Source organism: Saccostrea cucullata, unplaced genomic scaffold (genome assembly GCF_032062105.1).
Source record: "Saccostrea cucullata isolate Sc308-1 unplaced genomic scaffold, CSIRO_AGI_Scuc_v1 ctg5894, whole genome shotgun sequence".
NCBI classification, from domain to species: Eukaryota; Metazoa; Mollusca; class Bivalvia; order Ostreida; family Ostreidae; genus Saccostrea; species Saccostrea cuccullata.
The window spans coordinates 5,740-13,589 of NW_026928124.1; the positions used below are offsets into that span (position 1 = coordinate 5,740).

At 31.9% G+C, this 7,850-nt stretch overlaps 1 long non-coding RNA gene across 1 annotated transcript; it reads left to right on the top strand.

The window, feature by feature from the left end:
• The first annotated feature begins 364 nt into the window (after positions 1-364).
• LOC134276519 (uncharacterized) lies at positions 365-7,361 on the top strand. Its single transcript, XR_009994062.1, has 5 exons — positions 365-533; positions 6,150-6,216; positions 6,828-6,881; positions 7,033-7,107; positions 7,277-7,361. It is a non-coding gene; the product is annotated as an uncharacterized LOC134276519 (long non-coding RNA).
• The last annotated feature ends 489 nt before the right edge of the window (positions 7,362-7,850 follow it).

Sequence of the window (7,850 nt, forward strand, 5' to 3'; positions counted from 1 at the left end):
GTGATGATGATGTATTCGTTTCGATATGAATCATGAATAAGATTTCCACATGTTTTACAGATTCTAAGATTTTTCTGCTGTTTAACAAATTAAATTTAGCTTTGAGTCTCTTGATGAAATAAAGGGGGGGCGGGCTAAATGAAAAAGGATTGCTATATTCATGACCACTCTAATTAGAAATTAAGTACTAGATGTTCACAGGAATGGATTTTTTGCATTCCATATCTTTTGCCCTTCCTATCCTTCAAATAATTTTCTTAACGTGAATGAAATAAGTAGATGTTGAAACATAAGAATAAAAGAAAATTCGATATATTTTATTTGCATTTGAATTTCATGTTCCACTTAATAACGGAAGTCTGCGTCATTGTACCAGTTATCTTTTTTTTTAGCCTTTTGTAAACAACGCAAGCGATGAGGAAAATTAAGCTTTTCTTGTCTAGCTTTTACATATTTGAAATTGGAAGGAATCAATTAAGAGAACATTTTACTCCTGATGAATAGGAAAACTTGATTAGCTTCATGGAAATAAGGTAATATTTTGAAAGTATTATACATTTTTATTTTCTACTTTCGGTTCATTTTAATATGTAATTTTCTTTTCAATCTTGGCAGAGGAACAGAGGAAAGTAATCGATAAGATACTTGTGTTTGCAGAACAAATGTAGCAGTCATTTTCAATTAAATGAAATTTTTAATTTATGTCGTTTTTAATGTGTCTGATTACATATAAAAGAGTACTGATTATTACTATAAGAAAATTATCAAAAGTAATAATTACCTTACAGTTTGCTCACCTCTGTTTGCCTATCTGTAAACTGAAGGTCAAGAACTGGAAAACAATATGCACGCGTTGCAGATAAAATTGGTGTATTTACTTCCCGCAATAATCAACGCTGATTGGATTCTGATAACGAAATGGAGGTTCAGATTTTTTTCGTAAAATTAATTTTTAAAAATCATAAACGTTTTATTATTTGCATTGCAATTTAAGTCTATCATCTGTTATGTTTCTTTTTTAATTTCTTTAATAACATATCTATTACTAGTATGATCTTTAAATATCTTACACAGTAAATGTACCTAGAGATATATTTAGATATGCATGTATATTATGTCGATTCTGGCGCAATTATTAGATGAATTATCTAGCTGAGATGAAAAGTATGTACAGTTCGATTCCTGAGTTTCAGTTTTCATATGCGTCATCAAATTCGAGCTTTGAGTATTTAACGTGCAGAAATCTCTCATATACGGAGGGTTATCAACCAACGCTTTATGAAGAAACAGTCAGACATATACCATATATACCTACCTATAACATCTATAAGTCATTTAACATGTTTAAAAAAGGTTATTTGGGAGGAATTAGCTTTTGCTCTGCTTATAAGTCGATTCAACTTTTGACAGAATCGATGTTTTCATTGATGGTTTCAATATATATATATGTAAATACTTGTTTAACATATGTAATCTAAACATGCATAAATGAATACATGTATATATATCCAGATTATGTTCTTCGATAATCGTCGGAAATGCATATAAAATACATTTTTTCTTCCATGAAAATACCAATATCTTTATTACTCGTTTAAAATTCGGACATAATGTTTTAGAAGAGGAAAAAAGAAAAATCCTGACTCAAAGGCATGTATATGCGGTAAGCAACGCATATACTATTTCTGAGTCATTTCTTTTTAACTGTATATACATAGATCTCAATGTACACCTAATGCACTGAGAAACTATTCTGCTAAGCAAATACGTACAGCTATTGAGGGTAACACACAGATTATTCTCGTAAAAAATATGTTTTCAAGGCCAATATTACTCATTAGCAGAAAATATTAGTTTTTGGGGGAGGGGGGTGAAGATTTATTTAATGGACATGGGGTTGTGAATAGCAGGATTTTCACTCTGCTTCATTATTCGATAAGATACCCACCAGAACATTTCATTGTACACATAGTGCTCGAAGGCAACCATAAATATTGATACATGTAGTGACAATTTCTATATATAAGCAATACTCGACACCTTTTCTATGCAACGAAAAAATGATTGGACAGTCATGCTGACAAAGAATAAATGGTTTCATACTGCTTCAACTTATTTATCCCTAATGTCAATTTTGAAGGAATATTTCACTCAAACTAAATGGTTACGGTGTTAATGCCATCCGGTGTAACGACGAAAAGTGACCCCCGTAGAATATTGACCGGGGTCATTTTTCTACGTAGAAATTTGACCCCCTGGTCAATATTCTTCTTAGAAAAATGACCCACTTTTCTGTAGAAATTATGGCCTTGGGGTCGTTTTTCTCCGTGTGCATTGTAGAAAAATGACCCCGTAGAATAATGACCCCTTGTCATTTTTTTAATGCAAAAAACATTTGTTTTGGTAGGAATATTTTTGTTAGGCGATTGTATACGGGTAACATCAATCAGCCTTATGCTTTGAAGTGTTAATTTCAGAAAGCTTATAAGCTTAAATAACGAAATCAAAGCTATACAATACCTTATATTAATAATACAAACCGTTTTATCCCCATTAAAGGAAAACAATATCTATTAAAATTTTCTCAGTCTATTACATGTAGAGCAAAGATAATCGTTTATTACATTTTCTACAGTAAGTTTCCATAGTTGTCAATTTTAAAAAAGGTTATTTTCTCGCTGGTGTTAGAAATTTTTCCATAATTAATTAATTATAAATCTCTGATTTTATTTGCAAAACTCAAAATAAAGTTTTATTTTTCAAAAGTTTAACGTTTTTGATCCGTACTTTTACAACGGGTGCGAAAAAGGGCGCTATCGTAGAAAATTAAATCTTATAATAATACTTGTTTTTTCTATTAATGAAGTTTCAAACTTCTCATGAAAAAAAGGGATAATGGGGCGGGGTAATTTGTAAAAATAAATACGAAATATAATTGCTTCTGACCTATGATACAAAGGAAAATTGAATCTTATGGTAATATTTCTTTTTCTATTAATGAAGTTTCAAACTTCTCCTAAAAAATAGGGATGATTAAATTTGTAAAAATAAGTACGAAATTAAATTGCCTCTGACCTATGACACAAAGGAAAGAAAAATTAGTTAGCTCAAAACCTGTAAAATGTCTTGTCGTTTGCGAGTGTGAACAAAAGCCATGCTGTCTTAACTATGGCAATTTCCATTCCTACATCGATACGATATATCCTGGTTAGCTTGAGATAAAAGATACTACAGAGTCTGACACATCTGTTTCATACTTGGATATTTTACTTGAAAAAGACGTTAATGGTAATTTAACAACCAAGCTATATGATAAACTTGATGACTTTAACTTTTCTATCATCAACTTCCCTTACTTATGCAGCAATATACACCTTCATCACCTGCATACGGAGTTTATAAATCTCAGTTGACTCGATACGCAAGAGTGTTCGAAGTATGAACAATTTATAAAACGAGGTAAATTATTGACAAGCAAGTTGATGAAGCAAGAATATCATCAGTCTCGTTTAAAGTCATCATTTCGTTAAGTTCTCTGGTCGATACAATGACCTTGTCAGCAAATACAATTTTTCATTGAGTGAAATACTGACTGACGTTTTTCATATTAATTGTTAGTCCATTATTTATGCACTGAATTGACGACAGTTGCTTCCCATTTTTATGTAATGTATATATAAGTCTTTAGTATATAAAGTATATTCCGTATTACCCCTCAAAGTGTCTACATAACGAATTTATCCTGCCGATGGTTCTCTAAAGAACTAAATATTTATAGTATCGATATTCGATAAACCACTTTCACTGAGCGTCCAAGCAAGACGTTCTGTATCCATTCTTTGCGTCAGACGCATTGTGAACGTCAGTTATGAGGCTCCATACGGGTCACGTGAAAGCAGTATATTGATGATGTGTGGTTGGTAAATTTTTAATATATGGTGGGTAGGTCACGCGGAGGGGGATCATTAGCAATGTGAGGTGAGTAGACAGACATAACATTGTTTCATGCAGTATTGTTCTCGATCAATGAAATTTCACGATTTTTATCAGAGGCAGGATAATTGTATTTTGAGAGTAAGTGTCTTAAATCTCAGAAGAAAGGGGATTTACAGCAACCATTTGTCAGGTGTCTGTGGGCTAAAAAGTGTTGGAAAGAAAAGTGTTTTTTTAAATTTATAGATATCTTAGACTCTGGTGGTTGAGCTATTATTCACTCATATGTATATATTTTTGCTAGTTTTGGAGGTTTTTTTTTAAAATATCATAAGAACGTTCTCTATATGTTTGGTATTCCATGCATATACAGGAAAAAGTAAAGTGCCTTTTAGTACCTTATGGAATGTAGTTAAAAAGTATGTATTTTAAACCAGATTGCATACAGATGTATATGCAAGTTTATAGGTAAAAGCTAAGGGAATGGAATTCATATAGTTAAATTACGTTGCTTTTCTTGCTTCTTAGGCTATGTTTTTGGATTTGTAAAATTTTTCAAAGCTTATGGTTTTCAGAAACTTATCATACCATTTTCGGAACAAAACCTTTGAATGATAAAAAAAAAACACCCAAAAAACTAATTATACATATATGCTCCTCAATGAAGAAGGATATGAAGATCATGAACAGTATTTAATATCAAAATCCATAAACCAATACAAAATAGGAGCAGACCACACAGATGTGTCAGACTCTGTATTATCTTTTATCTCAAGCTAACCAAATATATCGTATCGATGTAGGAATGGAAATTGCTATAGTTAATTGACAATACGTCGTCGATATATCTAAATGTTGAGTTGAAGGCCACAGAAAGTGTTTTCTTCTTTTCACGTAAAAGCTTTTGAACATATTCTGCTTCATATGAAAACAAAAACAGGTCTGTTATTAACGGAGCGCAATTGGTACCCATAAGAATTCCAATAGATTGTGGGTAGACCTGGTCTCCAAACACCACATAGATTTTTTCAATCAGAAACTCAAGCATCTTTTTGATGTCAACTTCAGAGGACTAGTGTGTGCAATCAGAATGTGTTTTCAAAATAATTTTGCAAATGACCAATGACCAGGTAAGTAAATTTATGAGTTCCATTTTTATTGAAAAAGCAGCTGTCAATGATATCAAAAAGCCTGGACTTTAATTTATCACGGGGTATGGTTGTGTATAAACTTGAAGAGTCTAAGTTTTTAAGCTGTTGATTTTGGAAAAAATCTTGTGATTTCAAATTGTCCAAAAGTTCTTTAGACTTTTTGAGTAAACACATCTAAATCACACTACTTCTTGAATATATTGTTGTACAGTACTCTTGAAGTTTTTCATTGGGATTCTGCAAGCCAAAAATAAATCCATACCAGATACATTGATTGTGATGCTACTATTAAGATATGCAATCAAATATATGTTGGAAAGGATTAAAGTACATAAAAAATCCCCCCTACTTACATTTGAAAGTATGAAAAATTATCAGGAGACACAGATAAAAGGTTTTTTAGTATAAAAATGCAAGGGGTCAAATTTCTATGGGGTCATTTTTCAACGTGTGTGGAGTCGTAGAATTAATGGTCTGGAATGTTTTTCTACAGTTGAAAAATGACCTTACTTGTCGTAGAATATTGACCCAGGGTCATTTTTCTACGTAGAAAAATGACCCCCAGGTCAATATTCTACTGGGTCACTTTTCGTCGTTACACCGGCCCGAGAGTTGATGGGAGTTCAAAAGCCGTATTCTTTTGTACAATCCAATATAAATCTAGATACGTTACCTATGAATAAACTCAAAACTAGAAACACTCAAAATTAAATAAAGTATGCACTTTGCGATGGAACTCCTCAATCGTTATGAGGAATGACAAAAAGGTTTAAAAGGTTTAAAAAATAATGATATTGTAAGTTTTATATATTCATTGTACAACTTATTCAGAACAAGGAAATATGGACCTGTATTTTACTAAAATACGAAATTAATGTAAAAGAGGTATTTCCATCCTCCTGTGATATCACAGATTTTCGAAAAATCTTTTAATAATATAAAATTTTTACCTTAAATCTATATCTTTGTGAAAATTTTTAATTGTTTAGAAACAAAAACGATTCTTTACTCTCACTTAAATGTGTAAGATACCTAGCATTCATTTTATTTTTTTGCTTGTTTCAGATGGATATACCAATCCATCTCTATTCATTTGATAATTTATTCCACCCTGGATATATCTTTGATTTAGGTAAGAAAAAAGAAAATCGTTATTTGCAAACAGTGGTCTAGCATCGTTTTTGAAAGTGGGGGGGGGGGGGGCCAGCCAGAGAAAATTATTTTTTACTTACCTGAAAAACTTGACAAGCAAAAAAAAAAGGAAAAAGTTAAATGTTGCCCAAAGTCAAAAATCCTATTTCGTGGGGGGGGGGGGGGGGGTATAGGTGAACTTTTTTTGGAACCCATTTTAATACTACATTTTCGGCATATCGCTAAAAGTCTAAGGTGGGGGGCAACCAGGCTTTAAATTGATATTTCCTATGGTATAAGTAAGGTTGGGAAAAAAATGGGGGGGGGGCCCCCCCCCCTGCCCCCCTCCCCCCGGATGCTACGCCCCTGGCAAACAAAATGGATGATTTCATGCATAATTTACGTTCTACTTTTGAGAACAATTTAAACAAATTTTCTATTAAGCAAGTTAATTTGCTTCAAAAAAGCATTCTATTGATATTGATGTCCACTGTAATTATGACTTTAATTAAAATTCATATACAATGTAGAATAAGAAAATAAAATGTAACACAGTGTCTACATTCATGTATCATAGAGAGGTAACACTCGCAGTCATTTATTCTTCTTTAGGAATTCAAGCACAATATGGTTTTGTCTGTAGATTGATCTGTAAAATTTTCTCAGGTTCGTATTTTTTTGATTGCTTTAGTAACGTTCACATCGATTTGTTTTATTCATTTTTCATTCAATTGTAACTGGAATAGTGTAATGTTTTTGATTTGCATTTGTTCCATTTTGGTTCATTTTCATCAAATCAATCTACTTATTTTTAAAGGGAGAAACATAGCAATGACAGTTCTTGGAACAATAGGTTTCCTGCGATTGTGGTGCAGAAAGATGAGGCATACTAGTAAGAATTCATCCTGCTTGCGATTTGTTTTACGTTTAACACTTAACCAACTCTTGCAATAAATTATTAAAAAGAAATGAAAAAAGAGAAATCAATCTTTAATTTACCTTAAATATCATAAAATAATAAAATGGCGTCTTGAAAGGCAATCTTTGATTCATTTTTACAGAGAAGGTTTTTTGCATACAAAACTCAAAGAAATCAAGTCATTTGTTCGATAACTATTTTGGCAAGGAATTTCCAGAGTATGCATTACAAAGACATAGATCACAGGGATTCTCTCAAACCCTATTCCCAAGTCCTGGTTGTTTGTTACGCTTCCGCTCGACTGAAGGACGAAATTGATACATCATTAGAAAACATTTCATATAAAGGTAAGAGAGTTCATTCATTTATAATAATTTTAAGAAAATCCTCTTTTTTATTTTTTTCGTATCTGAAAAATTACTTTTTCTTTTATTTCATATCTAAAAAATATTATATTTTTTATTATTTCAAATAAAATTAATGCTGATCATAATACATTCATGTGAACCAACCAAAGATCAACGAAAATTCTGGACAGGTGCTCGGACAGAAGAGTTAAATCTTTTACAACTCTGCTGATATGGAACGGTGTGTTTTATCCTTGTCCGACGAACAAGGACGCTAGAAGGACCATTATGTTTTATCTAAAAAGGAAATAAACACACTAAGAAACACTTATATTGACAACTTTTCTTTATCCCCCTGGAAGGATATAG